This window comes from Brassica napus, chromosome C8 (genome assembly GCF_020379485.1).
Source record: "Brassica napus cultivar Da-Ae chromosome C8, Da-Ae, whole genome shotgun sequence".
In the NCBI taxonomy this organism is placed as follows: Eukaryota; Viridiplantae; Streptophyta; class Magnoliopsida; order Brassicales; family Brassicaceae; genus Brassica; species Brassica napus.
The window spans coordinates 40600505-40612454 of NC_063451.1; the positions used below are offsets into that span (position 1 = coordinate 40600505).

The following is an 11950-nucleotide window of genomic DNA, read 5'->3' on the forward strand; positions in this document are numbered from 1 at the left end:
TGAAGTTAGTATTGAATAAGATTGAGTACATATGTGTAACAAACAAAGCTAAGTTGTAATTTCTCCATTACAAAACCATAATCTAATGATGTTTTTTCCCTTTAGTAGTAGACACTACACTGCCGGCAAGTGAAAGCATCATTCTTCAAGTTAGTAAATTTTCTCCTTCAAAAGTCTCTCTGTCTTCTAAGTATTGTTGTTTTACATGATGATGATCAAAGCCATCTTCTTCAGCATTACTGGGAATCAAAGTCGGGCTTAGGGTATTCAAATCCATGCAGATCCGGCATTCGCCTAAGACCTTCTTCATATCCCGGGATAACCAGTATCTATTATCCATTCCAAATACCTAACATGATGGAGAAAAGAAAAGAACTTAGAACTAACTGCAAGCTATATATTCAGATGTAAGAAGATATTAACTCAGGACTTCAGCTAGATAACCACCATCTTGCACTGGTTTTCTTCTCATATGCCTGCTCACAACTTAACAACAAGAAAGTTTAATAACCGATGATTCAACTTCATATCGCCAAATATTCATTCTAATTTCGAGCTTTGGCCATGGGATTTACAGACTTTGAAAGGCTACCTAATACCTCGATAGTTGTGGTATTGCCAGCTACCAAAGAAATGTGCATGATCAGCCAGTGGTAGACTGTTGGTGGTGATTTGAAGAAGGCTCATAGCCGTTGGATTAAACACATCGATCCTCGGTCAGGAGAAGAGCATTTGTTCAAACATTTTTCTTTTTGAGCAAATTGTTCAAACGTTTATAGAAAATAATCTGGGTAATAAGACCATTTAAAGGACACTACAAGAAAACAGCTAGTTTCCTACGGCGGAAATCCGTCGGAATAAGCCATTTCCGACAAATTTCCGACGAACATGAAATTATATGTTTCGTCGGTATCTCGTTGGAATTTCGTCAAAGAACACCGACGAAAATATTTTCCGTCGGAATGTCAGTCAGAATGTAGCGTGTTTTCTTGTAGTGGAAAAATTGTTTAAGTTTCTTTTTTAATGATGTAACTTGTAATCAAGTACGTTGAATGCGATAGATATTATGTTTTTGATAGAATTTCGAAAAGTTCCCGTATAATCTGAAATTATTACTTTTTATTTAGTTTGTATGTCAAACTTTTAAATCAGTTGTGAAGAATGTAAAATATTATTTATGGGATTATTCCGCAAAGGGAAACAAAAAAAAATTGCACTTATTTAAAATGACACATATCTTACACCTAATATAATTTCTGGTCCATGTGTCTAATGAAAACCAGAATAACATGTTTTTATTTATTTGTTGTGCACATTAAAACAATTACCTTGCAATTGAAATAATTTTCTTTTACACAAAGTCATTTATTTCTATAAATTTTATGTATGTAAAAGAAGGAAACACATTTTAAATTTAAAATTTTATGTACAATCTGTCACTGACTTGTGAAAAAGAGAGCTCTGATGGAGAACCCCTGGTTTCCTGGAAACAGTGCTTCCGCCTTGAGTCCATCGACCCTTGCCACTGGTGACAACCGCCGCCTTGTCCCTCCCATCCCTCCAGACCCTCCTGACCCTGACCCTTCCAACCCCCTGTCTCTCGCCCTTTTCCCTCCTCTCAACTCCCCTGCTTCAAAAACCCCAAAAAACTATCGAGCTTCACTGCGTTCTCCTTCTTTGAGTTCGACAGGTAAAGCTTCGGTTGCATTCTCAACTGCTGGTACTGTGGTTCCAGCCAAAACCTCAACTTCAGCTGTCTCTGAATCCTCTAGATCTGAATCTGGATCTCAGAGCACTGTTCATCTTGACCTTGGAAATTTCAAAATCCTTCCTCCTAAATCTTCCTCTCCAATCCAAACTAATAGAGCCTTAAAACCCCCTCAAATCACTCCCCCCCCCCCCCCCCCCCCCCCCCCAGCCCCTCAATTCCCTCCCCCACCACAAAAAATTACATACCAAATCCATGTTCACTACTTCAACCACCGCAACCTTCCTCCTCTCCTAACCCCTCCTCAACCCCCTCCATCCCGATTAACCCTCCCCCACTAACTGTTGCGGCCCCCTCGCCTGTTGCATCCAGTCAACAACCAAATCATCAACCTCTCATTCTCCACTTCCCCTTGTTGAAAGACTTCACAGGTCCCAAAACAAAACTCTTAGCCGTTTGGCTCCTGTTACTCTCTCTGGAACAAGCAGGCCTCGTGTGCTATAATTCCGGAAAGTGTTTTTCAGAAAGGTGCTGAGCTACACAAGGACTTCATAATCTGCTACTTTAATGGCCGTCCTCCCCCGTTTAACCATATTCAGAGTGTTCTTAACCACTTATGGGGAAAGGGTAAACGTGTAGAAATTCACACCAACCCCTTATCGCGATCAATGCTGATCAGAATCCCATCAGACTACTTGCGCCATAAAATCTTGGAGAAGCGGGTTTGGTATGTTGGTGATTCCATGTTCCAAGCTATCCAATGGACCTCATCTGCATCCACTTCCTCCCCCCCGCTGGATTCTATTCAGATTTGGGCCCACTTAACTGGTATACCTCTTGATCTCCGGCACGATGAAGGCCTCAGTTTGGTTGCTGGACTGGTTTGGGAATCCAAGGAGATAGATGACTTCACTCTGAATCTTGTGAGTTTAAATTTATCTCACGTGAAAGTAGAGGTCGACCTCACCCAACCGTTACCAGACGTCGTAGAATTCACTCGAGAATCAGGCGAAGTTGTGGAAGTATCAGTCACCTACCCATGGGTCCCTCCGACTTGCTCCCACTGCAAAGAGTTAGGACACATAAGCAGAAACTGCTTACAACTACCTCAAAAACCAAAGAATGCAACTTCTACGTCAAAAAAAATGAAAAGAAAGCAAATGCAGCTGGGAAAGTACCTTCCAATTCCTCAATGGGGAAAAAGGTTGCTGCCTCTGACACTCCAGCTTCGTCGGATCCCCCTAAGAAGCATCAACCTCCTCACACTGCGCCTTCCCCTCAGGTTGCTGCTCCTGCACCTGCCCCTAACTCCTCTTGTCCCTCCACCCCAACAAACCCCCATCTCTGCCATGCCTTCAACTGCCATCCCCCTAAGCATGTTTCTGATCAACCTCCATCTTTCCAGTTGGTCCCCTATACCCAAGCTCCCTCCTCTCCTGCTAGCTCCCCATACACCAGACCACCCTTGAAACGTCCTAGATTCAGTCCCTCTAATCAGAGATTCCCCACTTTCACTGACCAGTTAAATTTCTTCACCAAACCTATCACTGTCCTTCACCCCCCCCCCCCCTCTGTTCCACCCGACCCTTTTCTTTTTAACCTTTCTAACCCTTTTTATCTTTTGTCTCCTCATGGTTCTCTTCCGCTGGAGGAGACCATTGACTAATCTCTATGGATATTAAATCCTTTTTTTGGAATGTCCGTGGTCTCAATGACCCGGCTAAATATATACCTTTTTGTCAGTGGCTTTCAAGTCACCAACCCTCTTTTGGTTCTCTTCTGGAAACCCACATCAAAGCCCATAACCTTAACCATCTTATGGAGAAAATTTGCAGAGGTTGGAACTTTACGTCCAATCACTCATCCGACGACGATGGCCGGATCATTATGATATTTCCGCACCCTACAACAGTCAAGACATGCAATTACTTGTGAAATCAAAATTCCCAGTCCAGCTATGTTTATCTATACAGCAGTCTATGCCTCCAACGAAAGTTCAGAGCGCACTGACCTATGAGTGAAGTTGTTAAATACTCATCAGACATTCTCTCTCAACTCCACACCTCGGATGCTAGGTGGTGATTTCAATCAGATCTTGCATCCTGCTGAACACTCTTCAACTACAGTGAGCTCACTCTCTCCTGATATGATTCAATTTAAGGACTGCCTCTCACAAATGGGCATGCTTGATCTTCGCTTCCAAGGCTCTTTTTTCTCCTGGACTAATCGTTACCCTGAAGCTCCGATTGCCAAAAAACTCGACCGCCTCTTAATCAACAGCCAAATCCTTACCCTCTATCCTGACTGCTCAACCTTCTTCCTCCCCTCCCTCACCTCTGATCACGCCCCATGCCTCCTTAATATAGCCTACAAAATTCCTTCTTGTGGCACCTGTCCCTTTAAGTTCTTCAACTACCTATCCAACACCCATGTTTTCACCAAGTGGTACTAGATTCTTGGACTTAATCCGGAAGCACTGCCTGGAACCTCACTGCTCTCGCCTGGAAACAAAAACAAATAAAGAGTGATCTCAAACAACTAAATAAAGAATTTTTTTCTCAAATTAGCTTAAGAGTGAGTGAGGCTAACAGTGTGTTACAAGATGTGCAGGTACAAGTAATGCAGGCTCCTACGCCTCAGCTTTTTGAATTAGAGAAGCAGGCTATTGATCGCTGGAATTACCTGAGAATGATTGAGGAGTGCTATTTCAAGCAAAGGTATAGGATCAATTGGCTTAAGGAGGGAGACCTGAACACAACTTACTTCTTCCGGATTGTGCAAACTCGCCTTAGCTTCAACACCATCATATTGTTCACCCTCCCCTCTGGTACGATCTTAACTGACCCCTTGGAGATGAGCTCTCATGCAGTCCACCACTTTTCTAGTACTCTCGGACCAGGGCCCCCTCACTGTGTGGTCACAACCTCCACTGCTGAATGGTTCCAGTCTATATCCCCCTTCCGATGTGACCAGGACCAGAGTATCAAAATGACCGCAATTCCAACCTGCGAGGAGATCACTACTGTCATGCATAAGCTAAATCCTAACAAGGCACCAGGGCCAGGTGGACTTAACTCGGGTTTCTACAAAGCGGCATGGTCAATCTTGGGAAATGAAGTCACAACCTCGATCCAACACTTCTTCTTCTCGTCCTTCATGCCTTCTGCTACTAATAGCACCATCCTCACCCTCGTCCCCAAACACACCAGAGCTTCTCTCATTACTGACTTCTGACCCATAGCTTGTCTGAATACGGTGTATAAAGTTGTGTCCCGACTCCTGGTGAAGCGTCTGAAGCCTATCTTGCCGTATCTTATAGCTCCAAACCAGACTGCATTTGTAAAAGGAAGACTATTAGTTGAGAATACTTCCCTGGCGGGGGAGCTAGTTAATGGGTATCATAGACTAAATGGGACCAAAAGAATAACGCTAAAGGTAGATATTGCGAAAGCATTTGATACCTTATCTTGGGACTTCCTCCTCTCATGCCTTGAAGGATTTCACCTGCCGCGTGAGTTCATTTCTTGGGTTCGTGCTTGTGTCTGTACCACAAGCTTCACAGTGGGATGCAACGGCTCGGTAAATGGGTTCTTCAAGGGTTCTCGAGGCTTGTGCCAAGGTGACCCTTTGTCCCCTTACCTGTTTGTCCTTGCTCTAAATAACCTCTCACTCATGCTGAACCAAGCAGCACAAGAAATGCGCTTCAACTACCATCTTAACTGCCCATCCTCGAGACTCACGCACCTCTGCTTCGCTGATGACCTCTTGATTTTCATAGATGGCTCCTTGGAATCTGTTCAGGCAGTGCTCCAGTTCCTTCGGGAATTTGAGCGCCGTTCTGGGCTGGCTGTTAGCGTGCACAAAACATCATTCTTTGCATCAGGCCTCACTCAAGGAGACACTGACCTGATCCAGTTTACTACTGGAATGCCGATGGGTTTTCTGCCTGTCCGCTATCTTGGAGTCCCTCTCTGCACAAAAAAACTGTCTCTGTTAAATTGTGAAGAACTGCTGCAACAAATCAAGAGTAAATTCTCATCATGGAGCTCAAAGGCGTTATCCTTTGCAGGCCGACTATTATTAATCAAGACAGTTATTTCCGGAATAATTACATTTTGGTGTTCAACTTTCATTCTCCTTAAGGCTTGTATTAAACGGATTAATTCACTTTGTGGTGTGTTTCTGTGGAAAGGAGACATAGAAGAACATCATACTGCTAGGGTGTCGTGGCAGGTGGTAACTAAACCGAAAAAGAAGGAGGACTGGGGATAAACGACTTACTTCAATGGAATAAGGCATGCTGTCTTAAGCTAATCTGGCTCCTATTCTTTAAGTCAGGCTCTATTTGGGTGGCGTGGTTCAAAGAGGAAGTACTAAACGGGAATCTCAGCAACTTATGGACTACTGCCCCTAATAGGCGGTTCTCATGGCAAGTAAACAAGCTCTTAAAACTGAGTCCTCTAATCTACAATTGGATTCACCTCAAGGTCGCAAATGGTCTCTCACGCCGGTTCTGGACTGATAACTGGTCTCCATTCGGCAATCTGAGAGAGTTTCTCTACAACTTGGTGCTCACTCGTCCATGGGAATCTCAGAATTGGCAACTCTAGCTTCTCTCTATCAAAACAACTCTTGGCGCCTACCGCCTGCACGTTCAGAAACACAAGTTTAGTTGTATACACACTTAACTACTGTTATCTTAAGTGATGGGAATGACTCTTACGAATGGGTACTAGATGGAAAAAAATGATAGATACTCGATTGGGGCTGTGTATCATAACCTTCGACTGCATGGTGTCTATGTGCCTTGGGCTTGACTGTATGGAACAAGGGCGGAATCCCATGTCATAGCTTTTAGTTTGGCTATTTGTCCTTAACCGCTGCCCAACAAGAGATAGGATTCTTGGCTGGGGCCTCCAAACATCGCCTTTATGTCTCCTATGTAATGTGGAAAATGAAAGCAGGAGCCATCTTTTCTTCGACTGCTCCTACTCCTGGGGTTTGTGGGGAGCTCTGGGTCTCGTTGTGGGATTACTCCAGCAAGATCTTGGGACTTGGCAATGGTGCAATTGCAGGGCCTCAATAGGCGGTCTCCGAAAGGCAAGCTAGCTCTCCTATGCTGGCAAGGATGCATCTACTGGACCTGGTCTGAGCGGAATGCGAGGCTGCACCGTAATATCTTCCGTTCGGTCGACGCTCTCTCCCAACTGCTTGATAAGCAAATCAAAGACAAAATCTTGAGCTTTCGGGACACTAATCCCACGACTTCATCAGTGACAATGCAGTAGTGGTTGTGTTAGTGAAGCTTCTCCTCCACCAATCACCATAACGCCACTATCGGTCTCACCCCTTCTCTACTCTCCATGCCATTCTCGATGATCTCAATGTCTATGATCATTGTCGTTTCAACTTTTGGGATTACTGATATTAGGTTGGTTACCTAATGAGTTTTGATTTGGTTTCAAATGTAATTGGCTTGGGCCACAAACAACTTAAGCTTAGTGCTTGTATTTTTTCTTTCTCCTGCAATTTAATATGAAAAATCAGTACAAAAAAAAAAAGTTGGTAATAAAAAAATCTTGCAATTGAAATATTTGTCTTTTACACAGAAATAATATATATTTCTACTTTTATGTATGTTAAAGAAGGAAACACATTAATTTTTTTCAGAATTGCAAATGGTCAAGAGTTGGTAAAAAAGTTCCCAAAAAATAAGTGAAGAAAATAAATAAATGTAGAATCTTTTACATCCTTCATAAACAGCAAAAAAAAACATCTTCATTTTCATTTCATATCCATCCATGTCTCAACGCTAAGTGCATTCTATCTCTTCTCTCTCGCTTTACTTTCTTTCATCTTCTATGATCCAATAGCCATGACGACACGCTCATCATCATCAACATCGTCACCTAGAAAACTCCAATATCATATCGATGACCATGATTGGATCAGCAAACTCCCAGACGAGTTATTGCAAACGATTCTCTCAAAATTGTCCACCGAAGAAGCTGTACGAACAAGTCGTTTATCGTCACGATGGATGGATGTGTGGAAATGGAGGTCTCATCTCGTCCTCGACATGAACAAGGTCTTGGAAACAACCCCCGATGAAGATTTGCACCGAGTTTCTGTTGAGTTGGCTAGGTCAATGACCAAGGTTCGTCAGTTCTCTTCTCTCTTAGATTTTCATCATTTAAATCATTTTCTTACGAAGGTTTGTCTCTCTCTCTCTATACATAAAAGAATACAAAAAATGGACCGCCTATAGACTAATGTGTGGATAGATGATTGTGCATTTAGATTTGTACGTAGTAGAAGAATCAACTATATGATATATATAAATTATATGATACTACATGATACTTAATGATGGCTTTCAATTGTAAATATTTAACTTTTGGTTCCAGCTAAATTGTTGTATCAAATATTCTTTTTCAAAAAAATATTTGATACAACAATTTAGCTGGAACCAAATCATGCACAGAGTAACAACACTTCTTAATATATATAAGTTTTGATAGACAACTTCTATTCCATGCATGCAGATGTTTGCACGTATATAACATGAAACTAATACATTGAATAATTAAAAAATAATTATTATCATTTTACGTTCTGTAGGCTATAAATAATCACCGTGGCCACCTAGAAAGCTGCATTATTTAGCATTATGTATCCCAATGTAAGGATGGTACGCTCCAAAGTTGGATCCACTCAGTGTCTCGTTTGGAGCACACAAAAGATCTCACACTTGTAAACTACATCCCTGCTACAAGGCGTTGCACAAATGCTTGGTTGGATGATCACGGCCGTATTATTGTCCTCACCTCTACTATCATGTATCATCATATCTCGCTCAGGTACAAACTTAACTAACACAATCATTTTGAAAATTACATATATATATATTGACATGAATGATGTCTATCAAATCCATATATATATATAACAATATCAAAAGTTAATAACCAGCGGTCTTGGGCTAGTGGTACTTGAGGGGAAAACCTCCAATACGGTACCCGTAGTTCGAGTCCCGCTGGCCACCCGGGCTAGGGTTAAATCCCAAGAATACATGGAGTGCCGTCGGCCTCGCGGGAATAGTCGGTTGACCACGGTCGCCGGAAACCCGCGGTTACCTAAAAAAAAAAAAAGGTTAATAATCTGTTAAAATTGAAATCCATGTTTAAATATCATGTAGTTTTGTTTGTATGTGTTCTAAGTGGAGTAACGTAACACATCACTTCTAGATTCTCTTTTACCATAGTTCTTTACCCACTTTTAAATCTGTTAAATTAATCATACTATTAAGTGGAAATAAGTCCTAAAAAATCTACTTAAAACAAATCATAATTGGACCATTTCATTTAACTAGAATTCCTATTATTTCTCATACTACTAACTTCATTATTCTTCATTAAAGGCAATTGGCCATAAAAATGGTACTAACCTACTTCTCTACATATACGTATATATACTATATACACATTATTCCATCATAATTATTTTATGTTATTATTAAATAATGTCCACCATATATTTGTATATATGGTTACTTGTGATTTACTTAATAATAAATACTTTCGGAGACTATAACATAATACAATATCCATTGTAAGAAAAAATGCATTTTTTACAGAGATCAACCATTATTTTATACTAACCTTATTAACTAAACTGATTTCATTAACCATGTTATATATATGAACACTTCAACATTATCACTAAACGATGTTTGTCACTGATATCTATATATACACACAAAAATTAACTGGAATCAAATCATGCACAGACTAGACAACATTTCTTAATATATATAGATTTTGATAGACAACTTCTATTCCATGCATGCAGATATTTGTGTAACATGAATTAATACGGTGAATATTTTTTTTAAAAAATCTCTAATCATTTTGTGTTTTGAAGGCTATAAAGAATCACCACCGTGGCCACCTAGAGAGTTGCATTATTCACTATGAAGTATTACAGTGTAAGAATGCTACGCTCCAAAGTTGGATCCACACAGCTACTCGTTTGAAACACACAAAAAGTCTCACACTTACAAACCGTATCCCTGGTTATCGAAGAGGTTACAAAAGAACTAGTTATCTCCGCTTGCTCCCAGATACATTCTCACATCATAGCCTCACTTCACTGTCACTTTGTGGTTTTTTGGTAATAATAACTCCACGTGCATTCAGCAATTGCGAGAACCTTAAGACCCTTAAGCTTTTAAACATAGCCATCCCACAGGCTAGTGACCTTAGCGGAGTTTTAGCAGCTTGCACCTCCCTCGAGTGATTGTGTTGCAAGTCGATTTCCTTACCCAAGATGGTGTGTTGAAGATTGAGAACAACAGCGTGAAGTTCTTGCAAGTGACTTTCCATATGAGATTGATAGGATCGAAGTGTATGTAACTTGTCTAGACGTGCTCGACATCAGGTTTATCAAAGGTAAGAGAGAGAACTTCATCATCGCTGGTCCCAACATCCAGGTTAACAAAATGCTTGGGTGAGTGATCACGGTATTCATACGCCTCGCTCGTCTATAATGTATCATCATATCTCGCTCAGGTACAAACTTAACTAGCACAATCATTTTATATTTGAAAATAATACATATATATATAAAAAAATATATATATAAACATTTTGACAAGTATGATATATATACTGAATCTTAATTAGGAGAAAAAAATCATTTGCCGTGAGGTTTTGGTGAGTGATTTTCATGATATGAGACGGGATGGGTCTTTATCAGTGACTGTAGATATGACTGATCCGAAAGAAGTGGAGATAGTGAAGGAAGTTTTGCTTATGTGGGCTACTAACAAGATGAAGAGCTTGAGATTTTTTTCAAGGTACATTCATGTCATGGTTAAATTCTCATTATTGGATAGAACTTAATTAATCACTTCCTTCTCACTCATTAATATCATATTTTCATTTCAGAACAAGAAAGCTCCTAAGATGAAGGTGAATGTTCTACTAACAACAGAGCACATAAAAATTTGTTGGAGGATGCAAAACCGTTCCTACCGCTACTTTCCGCGTTTATAACGTGCGGTTGTATAACTTCGACGGTTCGAATGAGGAAGAGTTTGCGTTCGCTTCCCGTTTGGTGACGCAAAAGACCGTGGTTAGGAAGATGATGATTGAGACCACGTCGTTTCCTCCGACGAAGAAGTTGAATGCAGAAGCAGCTGTGGCCAAGTTGATGGAACTTCCTAAATGTTACAAACGTCTTCGTATTGAATGCTTCTGATGATGAAACTTCTATTTACTAGCCTTTTATATATTAATTTGAGGATTCTATTGTTTTAAAATTTGGATAATTACTTTGTTTTCCGTACTTTTTGTGTTTAGCGTTGAAAATTTATGACAAAAGGACCTTATATTTACTTTGTCTTAATATGAATATTATCTGATTTGTTTTATTGTATTCTTGTGTTTGGTTAGTGATTTTGCAAAAGAGATTACGTTATATGAACATATATAATAGAAATAGGATTATGTTCACTTGGCATAACAAACCAGATCATATAAGTAACAGTTGTTTATAAATATTCAAAAAGTAAACGAATTCTAAAGTTCATCAGGATACTTTTTTGCTATATGAAAATTCAATTGTGGCTATTAGTTGGATACAAGACTATGGTCAGGGTCATTAGAGTACGTTTAGAGTGTTTTTGTTAATTATTTTTTTCTTGAATTAGGGTTTTTTTATTTTCCCTTTTCATGTAATGTTTTTTTTGGCATAAGGATTTGATGTTTAATGTACTGTCCTGTTATCATAAAGGGGTACTAAAAATTTGTTTGCTATTGTTGAAATAAAAACGCCTAAATTTTACCTTAATTCGATACAAAACTATTTTTGGCATCACTAATGTTTCATCAATGATGTTTGTCATTGCATAATCGATGTATATAATATTAGAATCTTGATCTTGTTTTTACCTTGGATATATATGTTTTTCTTAATAAAAGGTTTTATTAATTTGAATAAAAATGAAACTTACAAACAAGAAATTACAGTGAAAACAGAGCACAGAAGCTCAAATCGTCAGAATCAATTCCTTTTTTTTGACTAAAGAGAATCAATTCCTTTCCAAAGAAATTACCAAACCAGAAACTAAGTGTTCTCTTACCACTGACGATATTAATCAACAAGAAAACCAAGCACCAACGATAAAGAAATATTCAACTTCAACTTCATATCTCCAAATATTCTCATTTCGAGCTTTGG

The 11950-nt window shown here is 39.8% G+C and overlaps 1 pseudogene; it reads left to right on the forward strand.

The window, feature by feature from the left end:
• The first annotated feature begins 7583 nt into the window (after nucleotides 1-7583).
• On the forward strand, nucleotides 7584-11056 carry LOC125591195 (annotated as a pseudogene).
• Nucleotides 11057-11950: the final 894 nt, after the last annotated feature.